The following is a 23,630-nucleotide window of genomic DNA, read 5'->3' as shown; positions in this document are numbered from 1 at the left end:
TTTACTTTTAGAATAACTTTTTGAAGAAAAAGAATAACTTTTACTTCTTTTTTGTATATTTTAATTTTATTGCCCCCTATATTTTTGTATTGAAGAACAGCCAAGAGTCCATGGGACTCAGAAGGCACGTACACTAGTAAATTAAACAGAGGCTGGGCCCAGGCACTGAAACTTAGTCATCTATGTTGTTAAATTGTTTGGCACCTTTTGGGCTTAGGCTAGCCAGATTGGAGGACATTTGCCATAGCCAGTTCAGATGCAGCTGCCTGTTTTGGAGGTGAGAAAACTGAATAGCATGGATGTGACTAGACTGTGCCAGTAGGCCTCGGATCTAGGTAACATGTCTGGACATTGCTTACTTTATTAGCATGGATATAGCTATAAATATTATTTACTCAAACTAGAAGATGTATTTGCCCCAAAGATCTTGAGATTTCAGTAGATGAGACAGACTCACGGTGGGAGAAGGGCTGCAATTCACATACACAGTGAAAAATGGGACGGCAGCAAGTATAATAGGAGTTTCATGGCCTGTAGGCGTTGGATTAGCAAGCTGGATTATGTGAAAACAGATAGTCTTTGACATTAAGAGAATGAAGGGAGTGGGACAATAAAGAAGAAAATCTGGAAGGTAGACAAGGCAGTGAAGGTGTGATGTTATCCATGCCAAAGGAAATTCTGGGTCATCATTTTTTACCTTCAAAGAAGGCCAAGCAGGCTTGTTCCCAGGGTCCCTGAAATGCTGCACCTGACACAGGACAGAAAGCATGTGCAACTGGAAGAGCAAAAGGTGTTGCTTAGCTATGCAAAACTGTAACTAATGTTTTAGGGTGGGCTTTGAATATAGCGGTCAAGCAGATTCACTCTGCACTTAATATAGGCTTGATTTACCGTTCAAGCATTTTTCTATTACTCTGTGTGCTGATGTATGAAAAGCCAATGGCCTAAAAATTATAACGGGCTTAACGCTTTTAATTACTATGATCCTTCCCTCGTTTCTCAAATGTGACATCTATTTGAGTGTTAACCGATGATAAACAACTCTCGGCAGGTTTGGCATGTCCCAAGAATCCAGAGGTCAGAAGTCCATCTAACTGGGATCGCTCCTCTCTTGATTCCTTAGTCATGCCGTAGTGCCTCCTTTGTTGGGTTTATTTCCCTGCTTATGTCTCTGCAGAGGGGTGGCTGGGGATGGAAATTCTGGTTTATTGTCTTACTCCCTTTTTTTTTTTTATTAACTTATTTGGTTAAACTTACCGGTTCCCTTGCCTTCCATGATACTATTTTCTTCCTCTCGTCCAGCACTTCTCTCTTGGGATGCTTCATGCATCTTTCTTCTTCTCTTGCATGTTTCGCTACTACCTTATCTTGAGGCGATTAGGAGAGCCATGTGCTGGTCTTTCCATGCAGACTGAGTTCACTCACTCAGGACTGAGCCTCCCACTTGGTCCCTTGTCTTGTTTTTCTCTGCACATTTGGAGTCTTTGTATGGGGAATCCTTTTCTACGTTAGATCTTCTTGCCTTATCTCTGTGGCTACAACTGCACTGGTAAGTAAAATTGGGCCAAGGTGTGAAATAGAGCCTTAGAGCACTGATTTTTCATGCTACTTAATTACTAACTTGTTCCTTTACACAATTTTATCCCATATCCAGCTATCATGGCCTCAGATAAAGTCCAGGCATGGCTGAGGTATGAGACACATGAGTAGAAAATTCCCATTAGGGAATATGGACAAGATCACAACAAGTTTGGTTCCTACCTCTCTGCACTGTCCTCCAGGACTATCCCAGGATGCTTTTCATCCTCAGTTACTCCCTACATGGCCTCAAGCCAATATTGCAACGTGAAAAACCTATCCCCAATTCTCTGCTGCCAAAACAGTAATTTATTGGAATGTGACACAGCCCTCATGTTACTTAGACATTTTGAGCTGAAAAATACACACACAATAATAACAAATATACCTTCAGGCCACCTCATGGGGCACAGAGGCAAACCAGAGCCCAGTGCTATGCAAGATGCTTGTGTTCAAGGTCAACTGTTTTGCTTCCTGGTTTATTTAGTCTATCTCTGCAAAGCTTGTCATTGCTCGTAAAGAAAAGGGCCATTGCTGTTTCTGTGGTGGTGGTGGTTACTCTACATTACATTACTTTATTCTTCCTTTTCTTGCTTTCTATTACTCAAGTGGGGAGGTTTTAGCCCAGTAACACGGGATCTTAACTCCCACTGATTTCAGTTAGGCCCAAGTGCTTAAAAGCCTTAGACAATTTGTATGCAAGTGATTTCCTCTCTAAACATTCAGGTGAAAGGAAAGCTTGATGTTTTTGTCAGTTACTTAAAGTCATTAAAACAATGACTATTTTCCTAATTAACCATTTTATTAAGCAATTATTCTCATATATGGCTGTTAGAATCAATAATTAGCTCTTTTTTGGCAAGTGCTAGGAAATTACAGGAGATTTAAGCCAGTGAAATGGTACATTCTGGTGTTAGACGCACAGCTGGTGTCCATCACTAACTCAAGGCCAAGCCTTGCTGATGCCAGTTGGGGGTCGGGGCCTTGCTAAATTCCGGTGCAAATCAATGCAAACAAGCAATGTTACTCCTTCCCCTGTTGTGCAATGCCTTATCCTGTGTCCCACCACCACCTTTCTTCTGAGGGTCGTCTTCAGCTGTATGAACACTGTAGACGAGAGGGTTGTGGTGAAAGCGGCCATTTGCCGTACCAAGCTAAGCCATTTTCACCGCTCTAAAACCAGTATTACAGCATGGGCAGGCACCAGGCACAGTTCCTAGCAGTGATTCATCATTAATCCCAGTGAGCTATCCTGTGTTAGTACCGAACCCATTTGTGAGGGGATTTAAATTACATGCTGAATGAGGAACATGAGCAGATATGGAGTAGAAGTTTAGAGCCATTTGCTTTGCCTTTCATAAGCTATCCCTCTGCTCCTCCAGCAGCAAAAAAAAAAAAAAAAAAAAAAAAAAAAGGGGTGTGTGTGGTTAAAGCAGCCTAAAGGCCTTATTCCTAGGTACAATAAGAGCTGCAGAGTAAGTCAGTGCTGCTGAGAGGAGGGAGATGGAGTCTGGGGCGCTCCTTGTCCATGGCAAATGTAGAAAGACGAGTTAAAATAGCACAGAGCTATCTGCTATGGAAAAAAACCGTTCTCAGAAAATGGAACGACACTTTCCTGCAACTAATAAAAGAGGATCTGTTCAATGGCCCAGAGGTCAAATGGCATAGTCCGACAATAGACCACGTGGCTCCCCGACATCAAGAAAAGCAAATTTAATATGAAGCTAAACTTATGTTTCTCCTCTGCTGATAAATGCAGTTTCTTTCCTGCTGAGTTGTCAGTTAGAACAAATGCTTCCATTTTTGGCTGAAACTCTGGAAAGGTGTTTTTATTCACAGCACATAAAAAAATGTTTTTTCTTGTCAGTTGACCTGTTTTAAGACTCTTTCTTTTTCTACCAAATACCTTTTCATCTGGTAATTTCTCAGAGCCTCATGAGGTTTTCAAAAAATACAGCTATGTATGAGGAGTTTTCACTCTCTCTTAGACTAGGTTCTGCTGATGTCATCAACAGAATTAGAGAAACAATTACATAATGTTTTTCTTTCAGCTGCTTGCACATGGATTAATCAATTAATATTTATAGTGGACAACTAACTCCCCTGAGAGTTGCTTGTGCTAGACTTAACAGTTGCTGAGAACACAGCTGTAATCACTTTTTGTTTGCCCCTAGCAGCACAGATTTTTTTTTTTTCTTGTAATAAAAAGAGGAGGAAATAATGATATTTGGAGGCTAAACATACAACTTAAATACCATCATATCTATACGTAATGTTGCAAATATGGAGGAAGTATCTCCCTGTGGTTTGGTCTGTACGGGAACCTAAACCATTAGAATTGTTTTGAATCCCTGTATCTACTCTCTGTACGCAATTGTTTAAGGCTACATGGTCCAGATGCAAAGAATTGCTCTATTTATTATGGAACCAGTTCAACCCTAGTTTTCCAAGGAGCAGAGACTCACACAGAATCACAGAATCGTTTAGGTTGGAAGGGACCTCTGGAGATCATCTAGTCCAACCTCCCTGCTCAAGCAGGGTCACCTAGAGCATATTGCCCAGGATCACATCCAGACGGGTTTTGAATATCTCCAGCGAAGGAGACTCCACTACCTCTCTGGGAAACCTGTTCCAATGCTCTGTCACCCTCACAGTCAAGAAGTTTTTTCTCAGGTTCAGGTGGAACTTCCTGTGGTTCAGTTTCTGCCCATTGCCTCTTGTCCTGTTGCTGGGCACCACGGAGAAGAGGCTGGCCTCATCCTCTTGACACTCCCCCTTCAGATACTTGTACACGTTGATGAGATCCCCTCTCAATCTTCTCTTCTCCAGGCTCAACAGGCCCAGCTCTTGCAGTCTTTCTTCAGAGGAGAGGTGCTCCAGCCCTCTCATCATCTTGGTAGCCCTCCGCTGGACTCTCTCCAGCAGTGCCATGCCTCTCTTGTCCTGGGGAGCCCAGAACTGGACACAGTACTCCAGGTGAGGCCTCTCCAGGGCTGAGGAGAGGGGCAGGATCACCTCCCTACACCTGCTGGCAACACTCTGCCTAATGCACCCCAGGAGACCATTGGCCTTGGCCACAAGGGCACACTGCTGCCTCATGCTTAACTTGTCGTCCACCAGCACTCTCAGGTCCTTCTCTGCAGAGCTGCTTTCCAGCAGGTCAGCCCCCAGCCTGTCCTGGTGCATGGGGTTATTCCTCCCGAGGTGCAGGACCTTGCACTTGCCTTTGTTGAACTTCAGGAGGTTCCTCTCTGTCCAGCTCTCCAGCCTGTCCAGGTCCCTCGGAATGGCAGCACAGTCTTCTGGTGTGTTAGCCTCTCCCCCCCAGTTTAGTATCATCAGCAAACTTGCTGAGGGTGCACTCTGTGCCTTCCTCCAGGTCAATGATGACTACCTTGAACAAGACTGGGCCCAGGACTGACCCCTGGGGGACACCACTAGCCACAGGCCTCCAGGTAGACTCCACACCACTGACCACAACCCTCTGAGCTCAGCCATCCAGCCAGTTCTCAAGCCACCTCACTGTCCACTCATCCAACCCACACTTCCTGAGCTTACCTAGGAGGATGTGATGGGAGACAGTGTCCAAAGCCTTGCTGAAGTCCAGGGAGACAACATCCACTGCTCTGCCCTCATCTACCCAGCCAGTCATTCCGTCGTAGAAGGCTATCAGATTGGTCAAGCATGAGTTCCCTTTGGTGAATCCATGCTGACTACTCTGGATCACCTTCTGGTCCTCCAGATGCTTAGTGATGACCTCCAGGAGGAGCTGTTCCATCAGCTTTCCCGGGATGGAGGGGAGGCTGACAGGCCTGTAGTTTCCTGGCTCCTCCTCCTTGCCCTTTTTGAAGACTGGGGTGACATTGGCTTTCTTCCAGTCCTCAGGCACCTCTCCTGTTCTCCAGGACCTTTCCAAGATGATGGAGAGTGGCCTAGCAATAACATCTGCCAGCTCCCTCAGCACTCATGGGTGCATCCCATCGGGGCCCATGGATTTATGGATGTCAAGTTTGGACAAAAGATCTCTAACCTGATCCTCCTCCACCAAGGGAGAGTCTTCCTTTCTCCAGCCTTCCTCTCTTGTCTCCAAGGTCTGGAATTCCTGAGGACTGGCCTCAGCAGTGAAGACTGAAGCAAAGGCGGCATTCAATAACTCTGCCTTCTCTGTACCCTTTGTCACCAGGGCACCCGCCCCATTCAGCAGCGGGCCCATGTTTTCCCTAGTCTTCCTTTTGCTATTGATGTATTTGAAGAAGCCCTTCTTGTTGTCCTTGACATCCCTTGCCAGATTTAACTCCAACTGGGCCTTAGCCTTCCTTGTCGCATCCCTGCACACTCTGACAACGTCCCTGTATTCCTCCCAAGTGGCCTGTCCCCTTTTCCACATTCTGTACACTTCCTCCTTCTCTTGGAGTTTTGCCAGGAGTTCCTTGCTCATCCATGCAGGTCTCCTGCCTGCTTTGCTGGACTTCTTCCTCAGAGGGATGCACCGCTCTTGAGCCTGGAGGAAGTGATGCTTGAGTATTAACCAGCTTTCTTGGACCCCTCTTCCTTCTAGGGCCCTATCCCATGATATTCCCCTAAGTAGGTCCCTGAAGAGGCCAAAGTCAGCTCTCCTGAAGTCCAGCGTTGCAATCCTACTCATTGCCCTGCCCCCTCCTCGTAGGATCCTGAACTCCACCATCTCATGGTCACTGCAGCCAAGGCTGCCCCCAACCTTCACCTCTCCAACTAGACCTTCTTTGTTCGTTAGTACAAGGTCTAACATAACACCTCTCCTCGTTGGCTTCTCCACCACCTGAGTCAAGAAATTATCATCAATTCTCCGCAGGAACCTCCTCGACTGTTTGTTTCTAGCTGTGCTGTCTTGCCAACAGATGTCAGGGTGGTTGAAGTCTCCCATGAGAACCAGGGCCTGGGATTGTGAGGCTACTTCCAGCTGTCTGTAGAAGGCCTCATCGGCAACTTCCTCCTGGTCAGGTGGCCTCTAGTAAACCCCCACAACAGTGTCACCCATGTTACCCTGCCCTTTAATCCTTACCCATAGGCTCTCAACTTGCTCTTCATCCACCCCGAGGCAGAGCTCCATACATTCTAGCTGCTCCCTCACATAAAGAGCAACTCCATCACCTCGCCTTCCTGGCCTCTCTTTCCTAAAAAACACATAGCCATCCATGACAGCATCCCAGTCATGTGAACTATCCCACACAGATCTCTAACTCTTCCTGTTTATTCCCCATGCTGCGTGCATTGGTATACAGGCATTTCAGAGAGCCAGTCAAGCACGCAGGCTTCCCAGGAGAGGTGCAAGAGGAGCCTCCATAGCCATGTTCCATGCTGTCTCCCCTGGTTGTATGCACCCGCTGGAGGCATCCTGACTTAAGCGGTGTTTTACTGACTCTCCTGCCACTATACCACTCCCCTTCCCCCATCTTGCCTAGTTTAAAGCCCTCCGTACCAGGCTGGCCAATCTGTTGGCCAAGACGCGCGTGCCCCGCTTGATAAGGTGGATCCCATCACTCCCCATCAGCTGTTGATCTTCAAACAGGGTCCCATGGTCATAGAAACCAAAGCCCTGTTGCCAACACCAGCAGTGCAGCCAGTTGTTAACTTGGAAAACTCATCTACTCCTCCTCCTGTCCTTTCCCCTCACAGGCAAGATTGAGGAGAAAACAACCTGGGCTCCCAGACCCTTCACCACCATTCCCAGAGCTCTGAAGTCCTGTTTGATGGTTTCCAATTTGCCTTTCGTGTCATTAGCACCCACATGAAAGATCAGCAGAGGGTAGTAGTCCGACGTGTGGACAAGCCTTGGCAGTCTTTCCACAACATCTCTTATTCGAGCCCCTGGCAGGCAGCAAACCTCTCTGGACAAGACATCAGGTCGGCAGATAGGTGCCTCTGTCCCCTGCAGCAGGGAGTCACCCACAACAATCACTCGCCGTTTCTTCCGGGGGTTCCTGCACGGACAAGGTCTGCCAGGCCAGTTGCCTCCCTTGGAGCCATGCCCAGCTCCTCCTCAGCTTGGAGGGCGCTAAACTTGTTCTTCAAGGGTAAGTCTTGAGGAGGAACAAGAGCCTTTCTCCTTCCACGAGAGGTCACCAGCTTCCAGTCCTTTTCCACAGCGTTATGATGCACCTTTACACACGGTGCTGAGGCCTCCCTCTGACAACTCCGCTGCAGTGGGGGCAGGGGACTCCTGGAGCTGAAGAGTCTCCGAGAACGCCCTGTCAATCTCCCACTCACCCTCTCGGATGCTACGCAGCCTACTAACCTCCTCCCATAACTCCTTGATCTGGTGATGCAACTGGCCAACCACATTTCATACATTTATAGCAGCAAAATTAATTATTTATTTAAATGACAGTACAGCATAGTAACAGCTCAAACTGGGTGCCTCTGGGAAGGGACCCTGAACAAAGAAATTCTGGAGTAATTATACTCTCTATAGTTTCATTTCCCCACCTGCTAGTAAAGGTCTCCTCCAGTCTTCTTTACTGAGTTGGTGGTCTCTCTCTTTCTGTCTGGTCTTAGCCTTCATCCCAGGCTGGCTGCCATGTCCTTACTTCCCACAGTCCCTTATCTTCTTGAAAGTCAACCAGAACCCAGATGCCTTTCATCTTTTCTCCTGCATTTTACTTTGTATCCTCATTAGCTAATTTTGTATCTTTTATTAGCTAGTTTTAATTGGTTTTGCAGTTACGTCATTGGCAATGTTACATTGTCAGTAATGTTTCTCGAGTTCATTGACAGTTTGGCCTTGAGGCCTGCAGGCTTCATCTACTTTAGGCACTTAGGCTAAGCAAGAGTCAGACTTATGCTAATCTGAAGCTAAATTAGCTACAATCTCCTTCTCTAACAGCACTGAAGCTAAATCTGTTACGATTTCCTTCTCTAACATATTGCTGTGCAGACTTGAAAAATGAAGCTCCACCTCCTTATAGCACCCGCAACCGATTACTCATGTTCCTGACTCATTGTCATTTTTGCTGCAAAGAGGATTAACAAAAGAATAACATAAAGACTGAGGAACAGGTGATGGAAACGCCTGGAAAATGTATATAGCTCTCTGAATAAGGGGGAGTTAATCAGCTAAGCTAAGCTAACTGGCAGGAGCAACAATGTACAACATGCCAAGCAATACTGTACACATGCCATTGAGATTCTCAAAAAAGAAAGGTAACTGAGCTAAAGGACAGGTCTTGTGTGTTGCTCTTCTCAGACCCAAGCATAAGATTCTTCTAAAAATTTCAGGAAAACACTTACCATTTCCACTTAAATATTCCAGAGAAAGAATAATTTTTAACGTGTGCTCTATCAAAAAAACTCAGACTGCAACAACAACAAAAAACTAATTAAACTTATCTATTTGTCAGTTTTTTCCTTCTGAAACAAATCGATGTTCAGAAGCATTGAGTCCGCGTCCTGGAAGCAATCCTAATGTCCCAGATCTTCTCACACAAAAGTTATCCTCATCAGATCATAAATATCTTTCTAAGGGTAACCTACTCTTAATGAAATGAACATTGCATTTTTAGAAATGAGTGCAATATTGTTCTGAGCAAGCACGTTGCAATAAAGTCATTGAACACAACACTTTCTGAGGGCTGCTGCAGAGAAAATCTCAAAAATCCCAAGAGAGTAGTTTGCAATGAAGAACTGTTGACTAGGTTGTCATGTTCCCTCTGCCATGGTATAAAAGGAAGTGAGAAACTAAGGCCAAACTCAGTCATGTGAATCACTGCTGATTTTCAGCCATGTTAAGTGAAATTTATACTACAAATGAAAAACTGATTCTTTAGGTGCTATGTCTGTTTCTGCACTTGTTTCTGCTGTTGTAAAGCAGCTGTGGCTGTGCTAAGGTTGTCGGAATTATATTGCATAAGCTAAGAATGAGAAAAAAATTAGTCTAGATGTTTTTAACACTACTTCTTTAACAGTTGCAGATACTAGTCTTAAAAAGTTGCAAGATTGAACTTGATTGTGCTACACTCTTCATTAGATCCTGCAACAGCCTTCTAAAGATGAGCTGAAAATAGTGAGATGGATTCCACTCAAATAAGTTTCATAAGCTGGGAAGATGTTCTTCCAGGATATTGTAGCATGGTGTAATGATTATTAGCTCAATTCACTGACACAATTACTACAGACCATTTAACACAAATGTATCCCCTGTTGCTATCCATTATACTAGTAACTTTAATAATGTCAATGCATACAGCTGGGAGCACTGCACGTCATAAAAGAAATATGATTATGTGTTGCTAGCCCAGCCCAGCCATATATTTATAATAAGAAACCTGTGACAACATATTACCACTTGAAGATATAGGAAAAGACTACCTTGGATATCAACTGCAGGTTACTGAAATCAAACATTGGGTCAAAATATGATTTTTTCATCATCATTGGCAGCACTTACTCGCATCAGCAACTGTCCTGCCCTCTTGGGTCAGGTTCATCTCATCTACCTTACTCATCTAAAAGTTCCTTGCCCAAGTCTGAGCTAATCACCTGAGACTCCCTTTAGAGTCTGTAGAGAGAAATATGTGTCTCCAGAGGGTGATCTTTCTCATCCTAAGATAACTGTCTGGGATGGCAGAAAGAATCACCCTTTTTCAAGTAACCAGGTGAATCCATCCCTAACTATAGTAACCATTTCATTAGTCTGCAGTGTGGTCAAATAAAGTCACTTTCTGAAAGGCTGTCTAGCATTCAGAGTAATTTCAGGACCGTGGAGATTTCATACCCAAAGGAAGAGCAATTACAAATAAAGACCCTGGTCCTTCCTGGCATCAGTCAGCACACTCACTCAAAAGTCCAGGGCTCACAGGAATGGAGGGGTGTTTCTCCACTCAGCTGCAGAGGGGGTTTGGGACCTAAGGCTAATTTAGGACCGATGTCTCATTGGCAAGTATTAATCAGTATGCTTCTGGCAGCATAAAAGGGAGAAGTATGCCTGAACCTCCAACATGTCTTTGGGATTGTAACAACAATAGCTGTATTTGTTTTACAGAAGTCGTTTAAAAGTTTAAATGAAACGACATAAATTAATCCAGACCTAGAAATGGTATTTCCTGAGCACTTTAACCCCTCTAAGTAAGCTAGTAAGAACTAACTGTGAACAGAATGGTTTGCAGAGATGGGCACCGAAGTTATTAAGGGCAACACAGACAGTTATGCAATCTAAATGAGAAAGAGAGGCAGCGCTACGAACCTACAAGTTGCTGAAATCTCTCTAAAAAGGTTTTTAAAGATGAGATCCTATGGGATGATAATTTAATGACACTTGATGCTGGAAACAAGAAGGTTACTGAAGAGTGACTGTCGCACTGGGTGTCTGCCCTCTGCTTCAGATAGCAAGAAGAGGAGAGGTGCAGAGGTTAACATGTGAGCTTCCACTCCTTGGGCTTGTTAGTGGGACCTATCACAGCAAAGTGCTCATTGGGCTGGGAGAAAACAAACAGGACCACTCAACATGCCATCTGGAACTGGAGGTGGGACACCTCCAGTGTGGCACATCCTCTGTGGACCGAGCACAGTGGAGCAGTACGTGACCACCACCGATGATGTACCCTGGTGGAGTCACTTAGGTGAGTCGTTCGCATGGAGGAGGGTGGAAAACAGTAGGAGGTGAGCATGGCAAGAGCCTGCCTACCCTCTCCAGCCGCACACAGTAGCCTGTTATAAAGCCTAGGACTGTGGCGCTTTAGAGATGCTATCACATCTCTTATGCAATTCCCTTGATGCAGAAGGGAGGAATGGAAAAAGCCTGATGCCCTGGCCATGCCAGCTGGCCCACTGGCCAATGGAGCAGCAAAGTACCTTAAAGTATATTGCACGAAAGAAAATTAAATAGGGAATTTCTTGGGTTTATGATAGACTTTGCAATTTCCTGCGTTAATGAAATTGCCCAAGAACCCCAGTAGCTCCTAAGAAAATGCTGAGGAGGCTCTTGAAGAAATCCCATTTCAATTTGCTTATTTAAGTTAGTAGAAAAAAGACCTCCTTGTTATCTAATTTGTTGATGAGTTCAGACACTTTCTGGGATGATTTCTTGCATAATTTATCTTATTGATACATTATTTATAAGTTTTCATTCAATTTCAAGCTCAGGGTTTGGATGTAAGTCTTACATAATGAGTAGCTGGTGTCACTTTGTGTCAGTGGAATCAAAATCGTATTGCTACTTTAGTGAGAATCCCTGGGATGTCAAAAACACATCCCAGGGATTCTCACTAAAGTAGCAATACGATCAGAATTAATCTTTCGCTGCTGAATTATTACAAAATGCTCCCTTGCCGTTACCTCAGAGGAATCTACAAAAATTATTATATCCTTTATCAGTTGAAGAAAACAATGTATTAAGGAGCATCAGTTTCTGACTAAATTTCTCCCCAAATTGAATCCAATATCTGTTACTGGAAGCTATGCTATTATTACTTATGCTTTTATTACTTTGCATGAGGATGAGCAAAAGATCCATTAAAGTTCAATCCAGAGACAGAGATATGGGAAGACCCGAATACCATATGCCTCAAAACGTGAGCGCTTCAGTGGCTGCTCTGTGATACACACTGAATTTAAAGAGTTCACTGAGGCTTTGGCTTCTACATTACTCCTGGGACCTCAGGATTTCCTTTCACTTCCTGGCAATGTAATCTAAAAATATATATGCTAAGAAGAGTATATATAAGGATATATATATAGACAGTGTCTCCACTCACTGTGGTTGGGAGAAACCCCTTTATGACAGGTAGATAATATATTATGAGAAAGTAGAGCAATCAACTGGTTGAGATAATAAATCACTTTCATTTAAAAGTCTGGTACTAACTAGGCAAAAAGACTGCTATCTGTTCTATTTTGAGCTGAAATGTTTCCTTTTTGTCTTGTTGTTTAGTTTACTAGAGCAGGAAATAATTTATTACTTCAGTTTTATCCCATGAGAGCTTATTACTTAGTATGTCAAGCTTGGAACCAAACTGGCCTTACTAATGTTAGAATCAGCTAATTGGTGTTCCCTGTGAAGTGTGTGGGGTATTTCAGATGGAATAAAATCCTTGTCTATCATGATAAAATCTACTGTAGGAGCGTTTGCTGTAGTTAAACTTTCAGTTTTGCTCATAGCTCTATTTTAATGCCTGTTTAAAGACACAGCTTTGAAATGGCTGTTCTATTTTCTTCCTTTTTTTTCCTAAAAAGGAAATTGCTGCTTCTCTATAAGAAACAAAAAAACAAGGAACAATTTTTTAAGTCTAAGTGCCACTACTCATAACGTGATGTCCTTCATGGACTGTATGTGAACACTCATGTGAATGCTAAGACTTGCGCTAATAGAAATGTCCCGAGTATCTTTAAATATGTTATTTTTTGAAATACTTAGTTCTTTTTGCCTGATGACTTTAAGTGATTAGTGGCCACTGTGACAACATTTTTAAAATGGGTCTCCACACCTGTGGATAGCTGACACACTTTTCTGAAGAAAAGAGGAAGTGCAGATTCCTTTGAATTCTCAGTCCTCTTTCTTTTAAAATATTCTCAGTTTTTTCCTTGTTGATCCTTTTTAGAGAACTAATTTTAAGAGCTAGGATTATATTGGACAGGCATTCATGCTGAAGATCAGCAAAAAAAAAAAAAAAAAGCTAAACAAAAAAGCTAAAAAGCCAGACATCATTTCCCAGGTTCAAACATGTCTGGTAGTAACTCAGCTATTGAGCCTTAATTGCTGGCCGTTTGCTGAATCCCTGCCTGGAATCCGAAGCATGTTGCTCCCCAGCCTGTTCATAATCACCCTTCCACGCGTGGTCCAGTGGGAATTCATTAAGTGGTGTACTTAATTATGTAAATACAATGACTTCTCCTGCCTGCCCTCCCTTTGCACTTACAAACCTATTTACCTACTGATGGCTTTCTCTGTTCAGCTCCACGCAGGCTGTCCTTGCAAATGCGTTGAAAAACAAGCTGTGAGGCAGAAGCCCAGAAGTTAGCAAATGCTAGCTGTTGCAGATCAGTAGGTAGCAAAGCAAACAAACGTGTGCTGGTCAGAATATTCCCTCTGGTGAAGAGTTTTTACAGAGTAAAAAGTGAGGATTGGTGCGGGTACTTTACTTGGAGTAGTAGCTGTCATGGAGAGTTAAGCGCATCTTTCCAAGTCCACCCTCTCCCGTCATTCATACGATACATAAACTTGAGCCCAGGTATGGATTTAAGCCAGTTCTGAGAACTTTCTGGAGGGAAGGAGCCTGCGTGCACACTGTCGCTTAAAGATGAGATGGACGTGCTACAGCTCCAGCCCCACAGCAGCTGCCCAGGACCTAGCTCTTCCTGATGGAGGTGTGTGCACCCTACTCACCACCAAGCTCGTAGCTGGCACCATGAACAGAAAGAGTTTGGGGGCGTGGGTGCTTCAACCTGCTTCCCTGCAGTCCATTTCCTGGCAGTCCTGTTGCAGAGTGGTGGACGCAGAGGTCACTGAAGTGGCCTTCGCCCCTAGGGTGTGCAGTGCAGACTGCGGTGCTAGAGACCAGGGTAAGGGGTGACAGCATGACTGGAGGGAGCCACCAAACGTTAACTATTTTTTTGACTATTAGCCTTTGTTCATTGTGTACAGTTCACAGTGCTTTGTGCACTGTGTTTGCGGGAAGGGGATTTGAAGAACGCAATTGAAGTAACTTTAATCATATTTACGGATAAATTGTCTTCTATACTGGCAGCAGAAGGAGAGACAAGCATGAATAAAAGTTGTAGTGCACAGGAGAAACCCAGTAGAGACTTGCAGGTGCTAAACATGTAATGTAAACCATCCTCTGGCTGGTCAGGGAAAGATCGCTATGTAAGAGTAAAGGGGTTGCAGGTCAATTGCTACAAGTTACCCTAGAGTGGGGGTTTAAAGTATGCTGACGGCTCTGTGGTAACAGTTTCGGTGCATGTCCGAGGGAAATGTCCCCTTGAAGGGCAGTTTAGCATTTGAACTGGAGATATTCCCTCTTTCCACAGTCATCAAAAGCTGTGTAAAGGTTTTCATAGCACTGACGATCTGCTCTGTTGTTATCTGCTGTCAATTCTCAGGAATGGCTTTGGAGCCAAAACGCTTCTAAGGATTTTTTTTTTTTATTCAGTGATCAGTTTAGGTTACCTCAACATTAAAGAACATGGGCCTTGGTTGCCCTCCTCTTTACTGAATTGCTGGCTCCTTAACTAAGCTACTAGTAAAAGCAGGCAATATCCTGCTGTGGCAGTTGAATGCAGGTCAGATGCATGGTGCAGGGAACACCCTGAGGCAAATGTTGCACCTTTGCGGCAGCCGTGCTGCAGGTTACCCCGGGGGGCTGATGGAGGCTGCCTTGTCCTTGCAGCCTGGTCGTAGGCACTTGCTTCACTGGTCGTTCATCCACCCTGCTTATAGTCCAGCAGCCTGGGGATGGCTATCCTTCCCCTGGAGCCTGCATCTCAAGCAAGCACATTCCCAAATCCTGCTTATCCCTTGCATGAATGCACCCTGAATTGGTATTTCTCCATTTGGAGTGACGAGCATTGTTCAGAGGAGCTTGATCTAATATGCAGCAGACTTAACAAAGTTCATTAAGATGATTGTGCTAGACTGCCATTTTGCTAGCTTTCAGGAATGCCGGAATGGTAGAAAGAGCATGAATTCGTGAAGAACTATGGAATCTGAACACATGGACACCCGTCAGCTGAATCACCGTGACTGATTCCTACCTCTAGTCATTTTTATAAATGGAAGTTCAGAAGTTACCTTTGCACAGATTTTAAAGGTTTTTCTTTTCTCCTTAGACAATTATGCCTAAGTTTATACTATCTGCTCTCCAGTCCTACAGGTACAGAAGACCAGAAGAGCACTCCCATGGCTTGGAGTGAAAGCTTCATTTAGACAGGCTGGCTGTCAGGACTACTATTTGAGGTTCTGCATGTTAGCAATAACTTGATTGCAATAGGTATGTCAGCAGCTTGCTTAATGACAGAAAAAAAAGAAGTTACTTTAGTTCTATAGAAGGAAAAATAATATGTTGGTGCACTGTTTAGTGCCTTTATTCTACACAGCTGCTAGAACGCAGCCAGGTTTGTTGAGTTACTTGACCATATTGGTGAGTTAAATAAAAGAATTTTGAGGTACACTGGAAGCTGAGCAAAAAGCTATAAATTCAGTTCTTTCTTAGCCTACGTGAATTCAAACCTGGTGTCTCGGCCTTATCTCTCAGGTGGAAATTTTCCAGGTTTTGTAAATATATCCAACAGGGCACAGACACATCTTCCTGTACTGGTTTCTACCAGCACAAGGACCTGGATTTTGTGATGATTATAGAACAACTCTGTCATGTTTGCAAACCCATTTGCATTGTATTTGCAATGAAAGTGAAGCAGGAAAAAAAAAGAGAGAAGACACCTCAAAGGGAGAATAGAAAAATAAAAATACATCCACTCTTTTGGTGGTTTTCAACTAGAGCAGAGTATCAAAGATGAAAGGATGTAGTTTTCTTTTAATTTCGCAGTTGTCTCATCTGTTGTCTGCAATGTGTTACTGTCACAGATGCAGGTTTCACCTTTCTTCAAAAGCTGCCTCCTTTTGACAGCAGTGGCAGACAGTCAGGCTCACAGGATCTTCGAAAATACCTGCTCCCTGGACCCGACACTCATTTCTCCAGGACAGCTCCAAATAATACTCTAACTTTCCTAGCTCCCAGGGAAGCAGAGAACAGCAACACAACAAGCCCCTCCTGGTATTTCCAGCTAGCTCCCATTTAAGCATCCCAATCCCCTGCGGCAATCTCCTTAGCTTACTTCTTTTGGGCTAACAAGCATGTTAAGTGAAACAGTATCACCTGGAAGGAGCCTGTGTGATTTGAGTTTAGGCACCGCCTAAGCCTTTTTTAAGAAAAGAACATCAGGAGACAATTCTCCCTTACTATCATGTGCCATGACTGTTCTCCCAATGTGACCTGGTACCTCAGCGGATATGACACATAAGTAGAAAGTCAGTGGCAAATGCCTTCATAGCCCAGATAAGCTCTATCAAGCCAATATTTGAAGATTATAACATGCTTAATTGTGTAAGAGGAAATGAAGAGCAGGTTTTCTTTTCTTCAAGGTTCTGGTGCAGAAAATAGTTTGTTGTTGGAACTTGTTTTCTATTTATTACTGGGGCAAAATGAGAACCTGGAGCATACAGTAAACATGTCTGCCCTTCGGGTTACGCATTTAATGAAAAATAAATGAATTGAACAAATCTTTAACAGTAAACTGGTTAATAATGTATTGATCTCTGAATTGAGGAACATAGTAAAAGTATCAATATATCTTTTTGGAATTCCCATGTCCTTTTCCAGGCATTCTGCTTACTTACCCAAGCACATAAATCTGCATTACTGGGGAGAAAGTCAAGCACAGGGTGACAGAGGCTGCTGCTCCAAAATTAACTAGAGAGTGAGTTAATCATATGACTTGCACTAGCATGTGCAAGAAATAAGAAAAGAAAGGCTGATCCTTTTAAAATAGACACATCAATACAATATTTCTGCAAATTGCATAAGGAATAGCAACTAGCACCAGCAATATCTAGACAGATCTCACTTTCTGTGTTTATGCAAGCATTGATTTACACATATAAATTTATGCAGAAAACCTAATTATCATAAGCAAGAATTAGCTTTGCCTTTCCAAAGCGCTATCTCGGTGAGGTAACTGGGATGTGAACTTGCTGCCACTGAAATCATGGACCAAACAAATTTCACTGCGAGGGAAAAATCAGGCTTTTAATTCCCACCCAAGTTTTAATTCCCACTCCATAAGTATGGCTTATGGAGTTCGCCTGATTTTGCAGTTGCTCCTAGTCCACCAACGCTATGCTTGTCTTTCGAGATCACACAAAACCTCATTGTAACTCAGCGCCCACTAAAACCGAGATAGTTGTTCAAGTTGCCTTTGTTTCTCTACTTAATTATGATGTTACAGCACAACAAATTGTGTCAGGTACCTCCCAGATTAATGCCAGCTATAGTCACAGCAAGCAATGCTCCGGAGACATACACAGCCTCAGCGACAGCTGCACCGGACGGTTTTCTTCAGATCTGTTGAGTCAGTGCTAGATGTTAGGTTTTGGACAGGCCATAATAGAGGAAAACGTGGCGGACTAGCAGAGCATTAGCCGTTGAGGATAGCGGAGAAAAGGACTTATTTTCTGTCTTCATTTTGTTTGAGTATTTTAGTGATTTGTACTTTGAGTGTAGTTGTAACAAACCTGCGTGAAACTCATAGAGAGGAAAACAGGCTGCAGAAGGAAAAATCTGGAAATAGCAGTGAGAAGGTAGTTCTTGTGTTGCAAGATTAGATACTGCCTGCACTTGTAGCACTTTGGTAAATACTTCCTTTAATAAGGGTCATTTACTTGACAGTTGTAACATTCTCTCGTGTCACTACCTAGCGCACAGAGATGAAACAGCAGAAAATGAAGCGTGTACCTTTCTGCTGCACTGTCTGCCTCTGGCAGTAGCTTCAGGACTGCAGCTAACCCAGAGACCTTTGTCCAGAGCTCTGGGCTCCAGTGCAGACAATGAGCCCAAACAGCTTTCCCGCTTTAACTGGGTGGAAATCTTTCTGTCTCCAGCATATATGTGGTCATGCCTAGAGGGAATATAAGGAAATTGTATTATGGAGAAGCCACTTTTGATGTTGCACAGAGAAGGACAGAACAATCTTTTAGTCTCGTGCTCTGTGCTTCTTCTGCTCTATCTGTAAGTTTGGGTAAGATTCTCCGGTTATTAATCCTTCTCCACAGTGCCTCGCTACAGCAATGGTTATAGCAAGGTTAATAACCTGTCTTCTTGCACCTGTTGAGAACTGCACACAGAATAGCACAGGCCCCTGGGGGCAGAGGAAGGATCTTTGATGCGTTCAGAAGAGAGGCGGCTGAACATCCTTTTTAGGTGACTTTGTGACCCATAGTTACAATGGGGGAGACTTTGGGAGTGAGCTTGTAGGAGAGCTCCTACTTTGCACTGGTTTGAGTTCATGAACGTGCTGGATTACATGGCTTGATTTGCACTGAGATGGACCAAGCACAGAGCTGTTTTATTAGGTCGGCCGCTTTTCACATAGGTGTGCTGTCCAGTACATTGCATAACTCTCACATATACCCTCCCAGGCTGTATTCTGATTATTTACTAGGAAACTGCCTGTGGATTTAAGTATCTACTTGATCACCTGTATTCACAAGAGAGTTAAACTACCTGCTGTCCAAGTCATTCAAACCTGATGCTGCCAGTTGAGGGAGTAATTGCCTAATCTGTGCGCCCAGAGAAAAGCAGCATTCTCCTTCCGTTGCTCCTGAGAGTGAAGATATTGATTTCAAGGAGTTACATAAAAGAATGATAGCATCCATACAGACAGACAATTCTGCCCCAACGACACTCCTTGATAACTACTTATTTGGGCTGCATTTTCAAAAGAAACCAGTGCCATTACCACTGTTGTCTTCTCTGGGGCCAAGTGGCCTGGCCTGACCATGTCCATACTACTGAAGTCTTTATCTTCTAAAACAGGACTAGAACTGCTTACTGGGAGTGGCCACTGGCCCAAGATAGCCCTTGGGCTAAGCTTGGGGGGATGATTGGTCTGGGATAAAATATACTAGAGACCATTCTAGCACTATAACTAGTGGTTTTCTAGTATCCAGACCTGGCTCTAACTCTTACAGGCTGAGATTCTTAAAAAGTCTGTTTCCAAATGTGCCTTTTCTTGGTTTTTTAAAAATATAGTCCCTTGGGTTACGTCTACAGTAATAACAAAACAGGGCCAAGTTACGGGCCCACACTCTGGCATGTGGTTGCCCATACTACTTAATCGGTAGGATGTTTCCAAGCATTGTTTTAGCACTGTCACAATATCTAGGCATGATTTGGGATATGCCATGGGCCAAGGATTATTCCCTATAGAAGATATGGATGAGGCCACCCTGTTTGGGAGGGGAAGAGAGTTTAGCAGCGTGCAGCTGAGCTGTGCTGTATTAGTAGCTCTTGAGGGCAAAGGAAGGAGCCTGGCCTAGGGTAATTTACTAGCATGGATGTAGGATTTGTATCTAGTTTAAGATTGAGAAGAAGTACTGTAAAAGTACTACAAACACAGCAAGTGCTGAATAAATGTGTTTCTGTGGTTAGCAACATGTTTATAAAAAAACTAACACAAAAACAACACTAGTTTTAAGAGTTGCTAGTAAAAAATGGAAACAACTATTCTCTCCATGTCTGCAAAGTAGTTTCTATAAAAGTGAACATTTATATTGCTACAAGTGTATGTGGAATCTATTTTTCTGTGTTCCTTGCTATTATGGCAGAGGTTTCTGTATGACAGAGGAATTTTTTCTTTCCTTATCCATTTGCTTGATCACAAAATGAAACCCTAACCCTCTTTTGGATGCCACTATTTACTGCCATAAATGTGAGTGTGATGCCACAAACAATATTATCATCTGCAATCTAATGTGTCTCCTTTAGTGCTAGGCGTACGTTCCTTTTCCCTACCTGGATCAATGTAGCTCAATCAGTTATAAGCCTTTTGTAGCAGAGTCTTTACTTCTATCTGTATTTTTGCATCACTTGTAAAACACAGTTTCATTTTTGCCTCCTGGACAATTAAAAAAAGGACTAAAGAATCAATTAATCATTAGGAGGGAAGGTAGTCCTTTCCTGGACCAAAGGACAATTTTGAGAGAGCCTGCGGGAACTGGTCCTCCAAAGGCCCTTGTGCTGGCAGATAAGCACAGTGTCCCATGCTCCACACACTCGTCTTTGGTCACCAGTAACAGCTCAAAACTGGTTGCAGAAAGCTCTTCTTCTGTCTTGCATGTAGGTTAAGTAGCATAAAGTGCTTTATTCTAACCTAGGATCTGATTAGGTAACTCCGCTGTGAAAGGACAAATTGGATGGTGACTGATCAAGCTTTGATTTAGATATAGAAAGCTCTTCTAGGAAAAAAAGGAGTCTCCCTTTAATAACATAGGGAAGCACATTGGACCTTCGATCTTACATTTCACCATGGGGCTGCCACGCTTAGTCTTTGGGTGTATTACTCAGTCACCTGACACAAGGAGACTAGTTAGACAGTTTCAGAATAAAGTTTTTTTTCAGCATGAGAGACTGAGCTGAATTGTGGCTGCTTCACACACGGAGTGTAGCTCTGAAAGTCCTACTAGCTTGGGTGGGAATTCTCCCCTGCGCATTGTCACCTCTGGCTCTTACCGAGAAGTCTTTGAGAACACAGCCCATACCCCTGCCTCTGCTAATCTAACATTGCAGGTCTCTCCCATTGCAAAGAATTACAATAGGATTCATCTGTTTATCCTTTTAGCCTTTGTCCTCTTGATGGATGTGCCACACACAAGGAAGGCACATTGCTGGGTTTTGACATTCATTTTAATGAGAAGAGAATAGAGATTTCTCCTTCAGAGAAGGGATGTATTGAACGGATTTGGTTGCCCTCCAGAGAGAATAGACTCCTCTAAGGTCATCTAACAAAATATTTAGGTATGAACTGTTCAGTAGGTTTTATGCATGTGGATAAGTTAAGTACCTAGCTGATTTGCTGAAGGGAGAGTGCGGGAGAACTGCTGAGCTGCTCTCTTAACTGGGGGAAGTAACATTGTGTTGTAAAGACAGCTGCTTTTTAAATTTACATTCTAGGCACGCTTGGAGTTACATTTTCGTTCAGCATCCTCGTGATGTTTGAAATTGCACAAGGTGAGGCTGGACAGAAGGGTACATTTGAACTTGGGCACTCTGATGCCTTTATCTATAGATTTACATAATCTCGGGTGTGTACTCCTGCAGCTAATTGTATACATTCATCTCTTTTTTGATGGCATATTGCCATTACATAACATCTTTTCAGTCTCACTGCGAGCCACTCAGTGCAGATTGGTTTATTCTAAAGAATAAAAGGGAGCTACTAACAGTCCTCCCACCATCATCTTTCACGACCTGCACTTTTAATGTCTATAAATAAATAAGATGAGGGCTATCGTGCCCTGCTAAGGCCTTTGTGCTTTCTCTGATTATTTTAAAGGAAGTTTTTGAATCACTGAAGCGTAGACAACTATTTTCTTATGAGCTCAATATTTTATGTGAAAATTTGAATTTCCTGCTGAGGAAGGAACTTCTTTGGAGCTCTTCTCAGGCCTTCTCTGTTGTCGCATGAGACATCCTGGGTTGTAATGTGATGGGAAGAAGAAATTGAACGGCAACATTATTTGGAAAACTATAATACTGATTAGCCCTGAGTCATCCCCTTCGACAAAAGAGAAAACTGAGGCACAAGGCAACGAGGTAGCTTTATTGAAGTCACACATGGGCAGTCACCAGTCCTACCAAACGCAACAGCTCATCTGACCTGTCTCCTCTCAGCAATGCTGTGTGAATTTTGAATATCCTCAGCCACGCTGTCGAACACAATTTTTGACAAAGTCAAGTAGTAAGTGTGTCTCGGGGAACTTTTTTCTTTTTCTTAACACCGTCTGAACAGAAAAAGAAAATGAATTAAGAAACTCTGTTATTTGCGCAGTCTAGGCTGCAGGTGCTTTCCCTGCTCCTAGTAAACAAGTACATATTGCAAAGCCCACATCACAGCCTACACTAGTCAGGCTTTTTTCCATTCTCAGTGGAAAGGATAAATACCAGGCAAGCCTGGAGACTGAACTGCCCTATCTCTTACTGGGTAGCAAGAAGATGGGCTTTAGGGCTTTAGGCAAAAACAGAGTTCTTCTGCACATCTATCCTCAAAGCCAGAACAGGAGAGTCCTGTTAGGCCTGGGACAGAGGGAGAAAAGAAAAGTAGGCCACCAGGGAAAGTATTAACCCCATCAAACTCAGGGGAAAGTTTAAGCTGATGTTCTTTAGCTCAGAGATGATGTGATGCAGATAGACCAGTGGATAAAGTCTGTGTAGATCAGCTTATCTTTACTTGTCTAGGGGTCTCCAGTGCTGTCCACTGAGACAAACTAATTGGTTACACAACTACTGTTACTGCTTAGTCTGTGCTGATGTGAAAATGTTAAGCTACTAAAAGAGTCAAGGCAATTTATGCTTTCCTGCAAACTGGACATCATTTCAGATCCTGTCTGATCTGCAGTACATGGTCTGGTATTTCCAGGAAGCAGTACAAGAAAAAAAAAAACAAAAAAACCTCACAGTAGGTATCTGCAGCTAACATAACCAATAAATCGTGTCTATTTGGAATACTAAATAGGGTGCTCAAGAATTTGCTTGGCTAACAGTGAGGTTTCCCAGATGCACTTAAACTAGGTTTTCCCAGAAATCACACTACGTTCCAATGAATATAATTTCACGTTAGTTCTAATGAGTGATACCTCTCTGCTCAGTACAGCATTAATGGACCATGCAGAAAATGAAAACAACCAACTAGTGTTCACTGCTTTTTCAGCTTAGATAAAATGAACTAATAATAAGCCTAGTTTCCAGGCACTGCACGCTCACCCTACAACAGTATCTTAAATACTCAGGCCCGGAAATAAAATGCGAGTAACTTCATACATATGCAACTGTGTTCAAGGAACTTTCAGTAAGTCACCAAAATCTTGAAAATGTCAGAATTAAGACTGTCTATGAAATTTTAATTTGCCTCTCTTGTGTGGCCATGTGTGGAAGCAGTCTGTAGTTCCATGAGTGTATTTTATTTGATTACATGGGGGAATGACATGTTTGGTTTACAGCCTAAGCGTTGCTTTCAAGGAGCATTTGAACTATGAGGGGGGTTGAATGACCCTTTCCTTATTTATCGCAGAGGCTGAAAATTGCAGTAGCAATGGAGGCACAGCAGTGTTCAGCTTCATTATGAGTTTAAATGCAAATCCCCAGAACTCTTTTGAAGTTAGAATACTTGAATGTTTTCTTAATAAAAAGCTGTGAGACTTAGAATATGCATATACATACATACACACACATACGTTAGATGTATTTATATACATAAACACACATACACTTTTTAAAATGCATATATGTATGCACACATACATACACACACAC

The sequence above is a fragment of the Struthio camelus genome, chromosome 3, assembly GCF_040807025.1.
Source record: "Struthio camelus isolate bStrCam1 chromosome 3, bStrCam1.hap1, whole genome shotgun sequence".
Classification (NCBI taxonomy): Eukaryota; Metazoa; Chordata; class Aves; order Struthioniformes; family Struthionidae; genus Struthio; species Struthio camelus.
The sequence above is the reverse complement of the archived record's forward strand: the minus strand, read 5'-3'. Positions refer to the sequence as shown.